This window comes from Cavia porcellus, unplaced genomic scaffold (genome assembly GCF_034190915.1).
Source record: "Cavia porcellus strain 051 isolate PalLab524CR breed Dunkin Hartley unplaced genomic scaffold, mCavPor4.1 scaffold_25, whole genome shotgun sequence".
NCBI classification, from domain to species: domain Eukaryota; kingdom Metazoa; phylum Chordata; class Mammalia; order Rodentia; family Caviidae; genus Cavia; species Cavia porcellus.
In genome coordinates, this window is record NW_026947508.1 from 38,243,024 (window position 1) to 38,254,731 (window position 11,708).

An 11,708-nucleotide genomic window follows, 5' to 3' on the forward strand; every position below is an offset into this window, starting at 1 on the left:
CTAACCCCACACTGAGGCTTGATCCATGACTTTGCTTGCCATTCAGCCTATCTCCATCCCTTACTGCACAGAAGACAAAATCTTTCTTGCCACCACAGTCAGTTGGCCCAGTTCTTCAGGGGAAAGTACCAGAACGGTTCTTGTATCCTGAAGAAAACCCTGGGAGACCCAAGAGAAGGGGGAGGTACCCCTTTCCTCTGCAAATGGACCAGGCCACAGACCTCTGCCCTGCCTGCCATGGAGCCCTTGAGAGTAATGAGGAGGACACTGTCCTTTCATAGGAGACCCAGTCCAGACTGGGAATCCTGGACAGACTTACAGGAAAGCAAAAGGACTATAGAGGAACAGCAATGGGATAGGAACATTCTCTACTGGGAGAGCCAGGAGGTTTGTCCTGTGCTGAACACTTAACCCAGCCTCATCACTTCCTGGCAGGTAATCATAGCATGTTTGGGATGGCCCACCTGTTCCCACAGCCCTCCTTCCTGTTGGCAGCAGGAACTAGGTCTCAGCCAAGGGAAACGACTTTCATTGGGAAGGAAGACGGTCTGGAGGAAAGGGAAGTGAAAAAGATGAGGCTGAGCGTGAGGTCAGTCATCCTGCCCCTTCCACGTGACAGGTCAGGCCTTCAGGGGAGGTCTGCTCTGCCTGGCCCAGCCAATAGAATTAGACTATGCTGGCAGAATAAATTCAATTACTGCAAGAATAGATCTGGCACCTCGTAAAGAAAGAGAGAGTGCTCAGAATTCAGCGTGAGTAGCAAGGTCATGGCCAAGATAAATGGTAAGTGAGGTGACTCCAGGTCTGAGGGAGAAAGACCTGAGGAAGGTTTTCCTTGGAGCACTAGAATGGGGAGAAGAGGTGGGTGGTGGGACGTGGGTTAAAGTGTTTGGCTTGTCCAAAGGCAGGTCTGGGTATAGCGTCATGCAAGTAAAAGAAGGCTAGGAATAACACAGGGAATGGGAACTTGTTAAAAGGCTGGGCATGGGCATGTTAAAGACAGCCAAGATAGAGATGGGTCTGGAGAATGAGACTTTGGGATGGGTCCATTCCAGAGGAAGAACACAGAAGTAGAGACAGAAATAGCAATAGCTTAAGGAGAGGGGAACACTTGCCAGAGGTGGAGAGTTTATTAGGAAACTTAATACAGCCCTGGGACCTGGGGAGGAGGAATAGAGCTTCAGGACTCTCTCCTTGGGCTTTGGGACTCCTCTCCACTGACCTGAGGAGTTGCTCCAGTAGAAGGCTTTCTTAGTACTTGGAAGGATCATCACTGCTAGCTAGCAAGGTCAATAGTTCTTCTCGGCATGTGGACCCTGGATATTCCTTCCCTTCAAGGAGCTCTCCAGCCAGTACAAAGACTGGAATAAGGGGGTTCTCACCTACCAAGAAAACTTAGAGCTAGTGGAAGTACACTGTGTTCAGTCCCTGGCTGCTTCTGTTGAGAGTAGCTGACACTGAAGAAACCACACAGCCCTTCATTTCAAATTTCCTGGTGAATTTCTTTATACCTCATTTGATTGTATAGAAGCAAATGAAATCTATCAGGACTTGTGGTATGGTAGTTATTTTTTAAATTTATTAGTCCATGTTTTTGGTATATGATGTTTACATCCTTGTGTGGAATTGGCACATATACATAATGCATCTTTCTCTGTTTTTATCCCCTTTCATTCCCAACTCACTCTCCACCCATCTCTTGACCACTCCTTTTTTGTACAGTTTGCAGTACATAGTGTTTTACATTCTTTGTGTGGAGTTGGTACCTGTATGTAACTAACCTTAATTCCTTTTTTCATCTTCTTTCTTCTCCTCCCTCCCCTTCCTTCCATTTGTTTTTGTTTGTTTGTTTTTGTTTTGTTTTGCTACCAGGGATTGAACTCATAACCTTGCACCTGCCAGGTAGGCACTTACGCCACTGAACTAAATCCCCAGTCCTCCTTCCATCTCTTGATCCCCTTTCCATCTGAGAAAGATTTATCTCCCTACTTCCTAATACTGTGTCTATATTTTATTTTGCTTTTTATTTATACTCTGCATTTCTCATATGAAAAACCATGCAATATTTAAGCTTGTGTGTCTGGTTTATTTCACTTAACATTATGATCTCAAGGTGCATCTATTTTCGTCCAAATGACTCAAGTTTAGCCTTCTTTATGGCAAAGTAGCAAACCATTGTGTGTCAGAACCACATTTTATTTCTCTGCTCACTCTTTGATAGACATATAGGCCACATCCAAGATTTACTATAACTTGTGCTGCTATAAACATGGATTTGCATGCATCACTTTAATATGATGACTTTAACTCCTTAGGGAAAATACCTAGAAGGAGAGTATCTGAGTAAATGGAACTTCTTTTTAGAGGGACTTCTATATTGACTTCCACATGACTGTAGTAGTTTACATTCCCACCAACAATGCAGAAGGCTTTCTTCTTCGCCCACAGCCTTGTCAGCTTTTGCTTCTTGATTTCTTGATGATGATCATTTTTTGTGGAGTAAGATACAATCTCAGTGTTGTTTAAATTTGCATTTTTCTAATGGCCAGAGATGCTGAGCATTTCTTTATGTATTTATTGTCCATTTGTATTTCTTTTGTGAAGCATTTATTCATTGCACTTGTCCATTTTTTTACTAAGTTTTTATGTTAGGGTCTAATTATTTTAGTTTTTTATATAGTCTAAATATGAGTCCTCTGTCAGAGAAATGGCTAACAAAAGCCTTTTCCTTTCTGTAGGTTGTCTCTACACTCCGTTGGTTGTTTCCTTTGCTGAGTAGAAGTTTTTTATCTGATCTAATCCCATTTGTTGATTCTTGAGACTGTGTCCTGTGCAACTGAGGTTCTATTCAGAAAAATCCTTGCATACACCTATGACTTCATTGCATGAGGCTATTAACTATCTGAACAACAGTTTCTGATCTGAGTTGCACATCAAATACCTGGAAAACATTGAGGAAAAAGTACAGTGAGGCTGGAGGAGCACCAGACTGCCAGTTTACCACAGATCACTCCCCACAATCACAAACTCATAGCCGTGGTCTCATTCACAAACTGACACACACATAGAACCACAGTCCCTACCACACCCACACACAAGGTGGCATGCACATTCACCTTCAAGAACATGCCATTCACAGTCAGATACTGCCACATCCATGAGTTTCCAATCACATGAATGCACATGTACTTGTGGATCACAATCACACATTAATTACACAGCCAACACCACTACAGTCTACACGTACCCCCCTACAACACAATCCCCTGCATAGAGACTGTCACAAGTGCTTGAATCTATACCACAAACTAGCCAGTCACAGCCCTAACCTGATTGTCCTACATTTGCTCACAAGTTGTGGTCATCCTGGACAAGGCAGCCAGGGTCCACAAAGGCTGGGATCCCCTTGCTTTCTCTTCCTCCCAGGAATCTTGATCTGGGGGCTCCTGCTGGCTACCCACAACTGCTTTGCCTATGATGAGGATCTGTCCAAGTGCTTCCAGGACCCAGAATATGAGTCCTTCCTCACCATAGCCTGGGATAAGCTCCCCACCTCCCCACTGCCCAAGCGCATAGTGGTAGTGGAAGCTGGTGTGTCAGGCCTGACAGCAGCCAAGACCCTGCAGGACCTTGGTCACCAGGTGAGGAAGCCTTGGAAGAGTCTTGATCATTTGCTTCTTGCTTTCCCCTCCTTGGGAGGGGGAGTTACAGACAACTCTTGGACAGTTGCACATTTCTCTCCCTAGGTCTCTGAAACCCCTTAACCCTTATCGCTGTTAACTGCCACTGCACTGCAGGTAACCATCTTGGAAGCCAGTGACCACATAGGGGGTCGAGTAGTCACATTCAGGAATAAGAAAGAGGACTGGTACTGTGAGCTGGGGCCCATTCAAATTCCCAGATCCCACAGGTAAGCCCCAGGAGAAAGATGGAGCAAAGGCCAAGTGGAAGTGATGGGGAAGAGACAGAAGGCTCTTGTTGTATTCACTTTGTTATACAATTCAACTCTGTAAGTCATTACTAATGGTGGCCTCCCACTTAGTAGAGAAGACCAAGGCTAAGAGCCCAGAGTCTACAGAAAGTCATAGATCTTGAACTAACAATCATAATAGTCACCATTAATTCATCAAATTGTATACTTCAAATGAAGGAAGTTTTTTATATGTCAATTGTCACAATAAGCTGTGAAATTATAACCATTATTATCAACAATAACTGTGCTAAGCATTATATACATTGTTTGATCAATCCTCACAACTCTATAATTTGCTATTCTTATCATTCCTATTTATGAATTCAGAATGGGCTCAGTTATAGTGACTTAGTCAAATTTCTCCTAGGAGAAAGCAACAAATCTCCTCATCAAGGAGACATTTGGCATAGAAGCCCACGTTTGACTCCTAAACCATATCTCACTACAGACATGGACAAGGTCTCAGGTTCTAAGGTTTCTGAACAAAAAGGATTCCTGGCCCAATATCCCACATGCCTCTACAAATATGACATTTTTTGCTTTGAACGTAAATTGAATATATGTTCCCTCCAAACCATCAGAAGCAAAAGTAGGGGAAAAAGAAAAGAATTAAAGGTAGGTGTGGTGGCTCACGCCTGTAATCCCAGTGCTCAGGAGGCTGAGGCAGGAGGATCGTTGGGAGTTCGAGACCAGCCTGGGCTACAAAGTGAGCTCAAGGCCAACCTGAACTGCATAGCAAGACCCTGTCTCAAAAAGACAAAAAAGAATAATAATAATTAAAGCAACCCAAAGTAGGACTCATTAAATATGACTTCAAACTTACTTAGATCTGAAAAATAGAATTTCAAATACTGCCTGAAACAAAAGGTCTCAATCTCTACCTTTGAAACCTATCGACTAGAATTTTCTAAAGAGCCCTAATTCAGTGATAGGTGAGCACCCCATCTCCTAAGCCCCCCAAGGCAAAACAGAAGGAAAAAAATGTCTATTGACCATAGCAAGGGAAAGAGGAAATTAGAGTTGAGAAAGCAATTAATCTGAGATTCCTGGGCACAAAATGAAACTGGTTTCTATAGAAGTGGTTTCTGTGGTGGAGCCAGCAACAAAGATATCTTTCTCTGCTCCAGACTGGCCCATACCTTTATTGAGAAGCTTGGCCTGAAGCTGAATAAGTTCATCCAATTTGATGCCAACACCTGATACCTCATCAACTGACAACGCTGTTGCACTAGGGAGGTCATGGTCAATCCAGAGCTCCTGGCCCATCCCATGAACCCTATAGAGAAGGCCAAGGATGCCATGAGTGGTGGACTCTTCTACCAGTCCATCACTAAGATACCAAATAAGGTTGGAAAGTAAGAGAGTCTGTTTGCCCTAAGGTGGCCTGGCAAATTAGTGGATGGGCTCAGGTCACCTGACTCATACTTCACTCTTGTGATTGGTCTATCTTTCTTCTAAATCTCTCCTCCACAATTTGTCAATGAGAAGGTTCCACCCCAACCTCCTCTCTTCTTCTGTTCCTGAGGGTCCCATGGCCCATTATTTGATCAGTGGCAGTGGGAGGAAAAAGAATACTATACTATGTCAGCTAGTCCTTGGTAATGAATCAACAGTGAAACTCTTTACCTTAATTTACAAAAGGTCTTTCAGTGGAGGAGACCTGCTGGTTTAAAGGGAATGTACAGGAGTTCCTAGGACTATGACTCCTCTGGTCCTTCCATCCCTCTACCTGCTTCAAGGACATCCAGAGAGCCCAACAGTACTATTTCTACTCTGAAGGCAGACGGAGCCACCTGCCCCCACCATGACCTCCCTGTCCACAGCAGTCTGGATAATCCTTGTGGCCAAAGGCCCAACTTAATGGTGGTATCTCTTCTGCCCTACTGCAGATAAAATGAAATCTGAAAATGTTCAACTGCAGCCAACTAATATCTTTTTTTGATTCTTACTCCACCAAGGTGAGTACAACAAAGAATTCTCAGGGTGGATGTGGAATGGTAGTCTCTTCCTTCTGCCAAAGCCTTTACCCTTCTGGAGTTCAGGCCCATCTTTCCCAGACCCAGGCCCTTGCTGCAGTCCCTTACCACACAGGGTCCTCTACCCAACAATCCCACCCTACTCGTGCCCTTCCCCTAGGCTTACTTGCTAAAGAAAGGGCAACTGAGCAGAGGAGCAGTAAAGATGATCGAGGATGTGATGAACGAGAATTCTGGATACTATAAGTCCCTCCTGGAGTCCCTGCACAACATGAACATCTTCTCCAAAAGCAATGAGTAAGGCTAATCTGGGGCCAGGGTGAGAACCTCCTCCCTGTCCCCGATTTATTGGATAGGTACTGTGTGCCAGGCACTGTGTGCTAAGCACATCCCAAGAATTGCCACCTTTAATCACATTTAATAAGTAGAAATTATTCTTCAGAGTCATTTTACATGTGAAGGTGCTGAGATATTATGAAACTTACCCAAGTTTATATAGTTTTGGCAAGACTTGAATTCCAAACCCAGACTCGGGTTTGCAGGACTCCTCCTGAAAAGCAAAACTACAGGTGGTTAGATCCATGAGCTCCAGCTAGACAGCCTGTGTGACCCTGGGAGAGTCACTTCTCTCTGGGTGTCAGTTTTCCAAACTATCTAATTAAGCACCTATCTTTCCCTAAGAGGGAATAGAAAGTGTCCCTGTAGGGGGTGAGTGAAGCTACTTCACATCCCTTTGTAGACCAGAGCATGATTGGCAATTGGCACACTGGTCTTGTGTTACCTCCCACTCTCACCCTCCCTCTCTTTGACCCTGCAGCTTCTTTGAGATCACAGGAGGCTTTGACCAGTTCCCAAAAGCTCTCAACACCAGCCTAAAGCCTGGCACTATCCATCTGAGTCCAAGTGGAGACAGTGGTGAGGGATGGGCCTGAAATTTGGGTTTTGTACCATGAGAGGGGACCCACATTGGAGCTGCGCAACCTCACAGCATACTACATCACCATCTCCAGCTCAGCCAAGGCCACTCGTCTCATTGCCTTTCAGCCACCCTTGTCCCCAGACAAGAGAGATGCCCTGTGCTCAGTGCATTACACAAGCGCTACCAAGGTGATTTTGGCCTGCAACCAGAGATTCTGGGACAGGGATGGAATTGAGGGTGGGGTCTCCATCACTGACTGGCCCTCACGCTACATCCACTACCTCAGCCACAGCTATCCTGGTTGGCAAGGGTGTCCTACTGGCTTCCTACACAATAGGTGAAGATTCCCTCTTCTTCACTGCCGTGAAGCAAGACCAGGTTGTGAACACTGTCCTAGATGACCTGGCAGCTGTGCACCAGGTACCCAAAGAGGAGCTGTAGCACATGCGCCCCACTTCAGTGGTCAAGCATTGGTCCTTGGACCCCTTCACTTTTGTGCCTTTGCTCAGTTCACACCCTACCAATTTGTGGACTGTTCACAGCAGCTCTTCCAGGCAGAGGGCTGCATCCACTTTGCAGACGAGCATACCTGCCTGCCCCATGGGTGGCTTGACACTGCCATCAAGTCAGGCCTCCGGGCAGCCAGGAACATCCAGGCTGCAGTGGACAAGGAGGCCACAGGGGGACAGATGCCTCTGCAGAAGCCCTTCAGCAACTCCCAACATGTCTTCTCCACCAAGAGCAATCCCTGACAGAGTCTGGCAGCAGTAAGCTAGAAGGTAGGACCCAGAAGGGAGGTTTATCAGCACCCTCACTGGCCTCCAGAAATCCAAAATTATCAGACAATGAACCCAGCTGGCCTGTCAGTAAGAAACATCATCCCCTTTCCTGTTTCTCTTCTCTACCAACCCCTACAGAATAAAAGCAGCAGTCAGAATACATGGAGGGATAAGGGAAAAATCAAGGTAGACAAAGCTAGAAACAGCCCTAAGCTTGGAGGCAATTGTTTTCTGCTGCACAATATCAAGCAAAAAAGGAGCAGACAACTCCAAAATCACAGTAATGTTAAACCACAGATTGACCACACACACGTGCACACACAGACACACACACACACACACACACACACACCATCATGGTTTTGTGTGCCTGACTCAAGAGCCTCAACCCTGACCCAATGTGGAGTCTAGGTGGACGAAAGAGGTAAGAATTCTTTTCCTTTCTTTTTTGGAGTTTGTATGAGTGGACTCTTGGCCTCCTAGAGACACTTGCTGGTACACAGACTTTTCCTCCATATTTACATCTCCACATTATCAAAGTGAACCCCAAATGCCACCAACCCTATCCACACATCACACTGGAAGGACAAAAGTCATTCTGCATGCTATTTTCTCACTCTTCTCTTCCCTAAAATCTAACCTGTCTCTTGAGACCCAACCCAAACTATGCCCCTACCCCAAATTCTCCCTTGACAATACTCCCAACCCCAATGGTGGGAAGCATTTCCCATTCAGTTAGCGTTTTATTCATGTACTCTCTGCCTACCCCCATGTCTTCAATGTTTCTACCTATTTTGTCTTCCAGCAGATTTAGTGTTTATCTTTGATTCATTTTGACTTTAGTTTAGTGCATGATGATGGACATGGGTCTAATTTTAGTTTTCAGCATATGGAAAGCCAGTTTTTCTAGCACCACTTATTAAAGAAGCTATCTTTCTTCCAGTGAACATGTTTAGCCCCTTTGTCAAAGATAAAGTATCTGAGAGGAACCAGCGGCTACCAGAGATCCAGCCATGGTGGGACTTAGGCAGCTGCACAAGAAGGCAGTTTGCCCGCCCTCTTGGTAAGTGCCCCTGGCGTGGCTGGGAGAAGAACCAATCAGCTTTTCCCATGAGCCTACCAGTGCATGGGCTGAGAATCAAACACCCCCGCCCCCATCAGCAACTGGGGACAGAGGTCTGAGCATCTCTTGGGAGAATGACCATATGCAATATAGTAAATATGAGGAATTTCCTTCTATCTTCTGTTTGAAGGGAAAGGTTGTCTGTATCCAGTAGTCTAAGCAATTCTTTTGAAGATAACAATACACAGTATAACAACCACTGTTAAATTCCTATCATCTTGTTTTGAAAGCCTGTATTGTATTGTTTGGGGTTTGTTGTTTGTCTCTTTTGCTTTTTGTTTTTCTTTTCTGTTTTTTTTTCTTCTCTTTTAAATAAAAAAGAGCAATCAATGCAAATCAAGAAAAGGAAGGATCATCTAGTCCATATTGGACCTTATGATAATTTGTTTTAACTTTTAATAAAATATTTAGCCATATATATATCACACCATACACATAGATCAATTTCAGGTAGATTAATGGTTTAACTTGGAAGCAAAACTTTAAAACTTTTAGAATAGCCAGGTATGGTGTGGTACACACTGCTAATTCTATCACTTGGGAGGCTGAGGCAGGAGGATCAATGCAAGTTCAAGACCCACATAGGACACACAGTGAGTTCAAAGCATCCTGAAATGCATAGTGAGATCCTGTCTCAAAAAAAAAGTAGAGGACTCATGGGGCAATTTGCGTTAGAGAACCAGAACCAAGCCATGGGCCACAAGACTGACCTGTCCTTTCTTTAGAGCAATCTTCCCAATTTAGGAGACAAATGTCTCTGGATGATTTACTGTAGGCCCCATTATCCATACCTGAATGTAATGGGTGGGAATTTTGTTCCCAACACTACCTTTCGTCACGCTGTGGTAGAAAACCTCCAAAAGCAGCCTTAGAAAGTCTGAAGACCCTTTGAAATGCACAAGATGGCTGCCAGGCCAGAACAGTGGGTAAACCCAACAGCCATAGCAGGAGCCAATCAATACACATTTCATCTCAAGGCTATTGACAACCCAGGGTGTTTGATCAAAGCTATCTGAGAGAATGGGATCAAGGTGGCCTTGCTGTCATCCAGGAACTACAGTTGAGTATTTGGCACCATGGGCTAATCAAACAGAGATGGCCTTGGTCATGACAGTGAGCCTGAGTTTAGAGAACGTTTAGAAAAATTTATGGAAGACAAGATGCCAGTTTCACTGTGTAAGAGCCCAGATTCCACCTCTGGATACAGAGGTCGATGGTAGAGAAGGTCTTGACACTGTTCACAAATGTGCAGAGGCAGGAGCTACAGTGACATGTCCAGAAGCACCTTTACGAGGAGTGAAGATCCCAGATCTGCGATCACTTACTAAGAAATGTTTGCTCAGAAGCTCCTCAGAAATGTTCTCTTGATTGATGAGACCACAAGGAACCCAGTATGTACGTTCCTGAAGTCTTTTCACTGGGAAACAAGAACATAGACTGCCAGATCATATCTCAATTGAAGCGGTATTGCTTTTCTGAGCAATTATTGCAGTGATTAAAATCTGTTGTGCAGAATGTTCTAAAAGGTTAGAAAATGTTGTGTATTAACTACATTTTAGTGGTACAACTTAAAAATTAGTGTAAAATACCCTGTTTAATGGGGGAACTGATTTTAATACAGTGAAAATATGGCCAGGAAGGGCATATTAGCTACTATAAAAAAAGATTGTCTGTACTTTTAAAAACAATGTTCTATCATTTCCTAGCTCTCAAGGCAAAGGCAATCCTTCTTGTTTTTCCTACTTCATATCATTTCTGATTTGTTTATAAGCTTGACAATATGGATAGAGTAGAACTAAAAACCACAAGCTTGGGTGGGATGGCAAATCATAGTCTTACATGGAGATTCCTCACCTCTCACCTTATACTCAACTCATTAAAACCTGCAACACCAATCTTGTCGTTAAAGCAAATTATCGTGGACGGATAATACCCATGTTTATCCCTTAGAATATTTTTATTGATGAATTATTAATTTGAATTTTATGAGTTTCATTATATTAAACAATGAGTACTTAACATGAAAAATATCAAAATAAAGTATTGAATTTTTAATATTTTTTGAGTGTTCATAAATAGCATCAAAGTTTTCAACATCAATTGTATTATAGTGTATGAAGTCTTAACAAAAAGCAACAGAAATAAATTCCTAAATGAACTATGATATAACTCTACAAAAAATCTTTACTTCAATTATCACACCCAAGGCAAGCTTCACCCATGACAACAGCACATTACACACACAAGTCTCACTTACAGTGATAGTACATGAATTTTGGTTTCCTGGCCTTTTTGGAGGACATACTGGCATCTTGCTGGTCTTATTGTTTTGTCAGGCAATTCTTATCATATTATACAATACGTAGTTAATAGGAACATAAAAGTTCAATAAAATAAAGTATTAAATTCCTAGTACATATTGTGCATTTAGGAATAAGCATCTTCTCTGGTGTATACAAAACATTTTACTTGTACTCCAGCATTTGTGTATTTTGCAACATCTTGCAATGTTTTGTCTGTTCCAAACAATTTCCAACATTGAATGGCAGTGCTGGCATTCTGTCCAATAGATTTTACCCCTACCAAGATCCTCACTATATTTTCAGACATAGTTCGAATATTACATTGTGTATTTGGTTGTGTGACCATTTTGTTCCATTTCTAGTACTCAAATAGACAATCACATTGCTGTTTACTTTATTATCTGATTCAAAGAGGTCTGCATTCTCTGTGTCTGTATCAGTCGATCTTGCTCCATTTCACTGTCATAGAAACTTTGGCTCACATGCCCAATGTCAGAGTCATTATCATCTTTGTCATCCATGCATGAATGATCTGATGATTCACTTTAAGTATCATCCAAGACTTGAAAATCTGGTTTTTCATGTGCCATTTTACTGAATTGGGCTACTTCTATCAGAATAATCAAAAGAAAACT

The 11,708-nt window shown here is 43.2% G+C and overlaps 2 pseudogenes; both read left to right on the plus strand.

The window, feature by feature from the left end:
• The first annotated feature begins 767 nt into the window (after positions 1 to 767).
• Positions 768 to 7,620, plus strand: LOC100726798 (L-amino-acid oxidase-like; annotated as a pseudogene).
• Positions 7,621 to 9,648: 2,028 nt separating this feature from the next.
• LOC100726519 (ribulose-phosphate 3-epimerase-like) lies at positions 9,649 to 10,142 on the plus strand (annotated as a pseudogene).
• Positions 10,143 to 11,708: the final 1,566 nt, after the last annotated feature.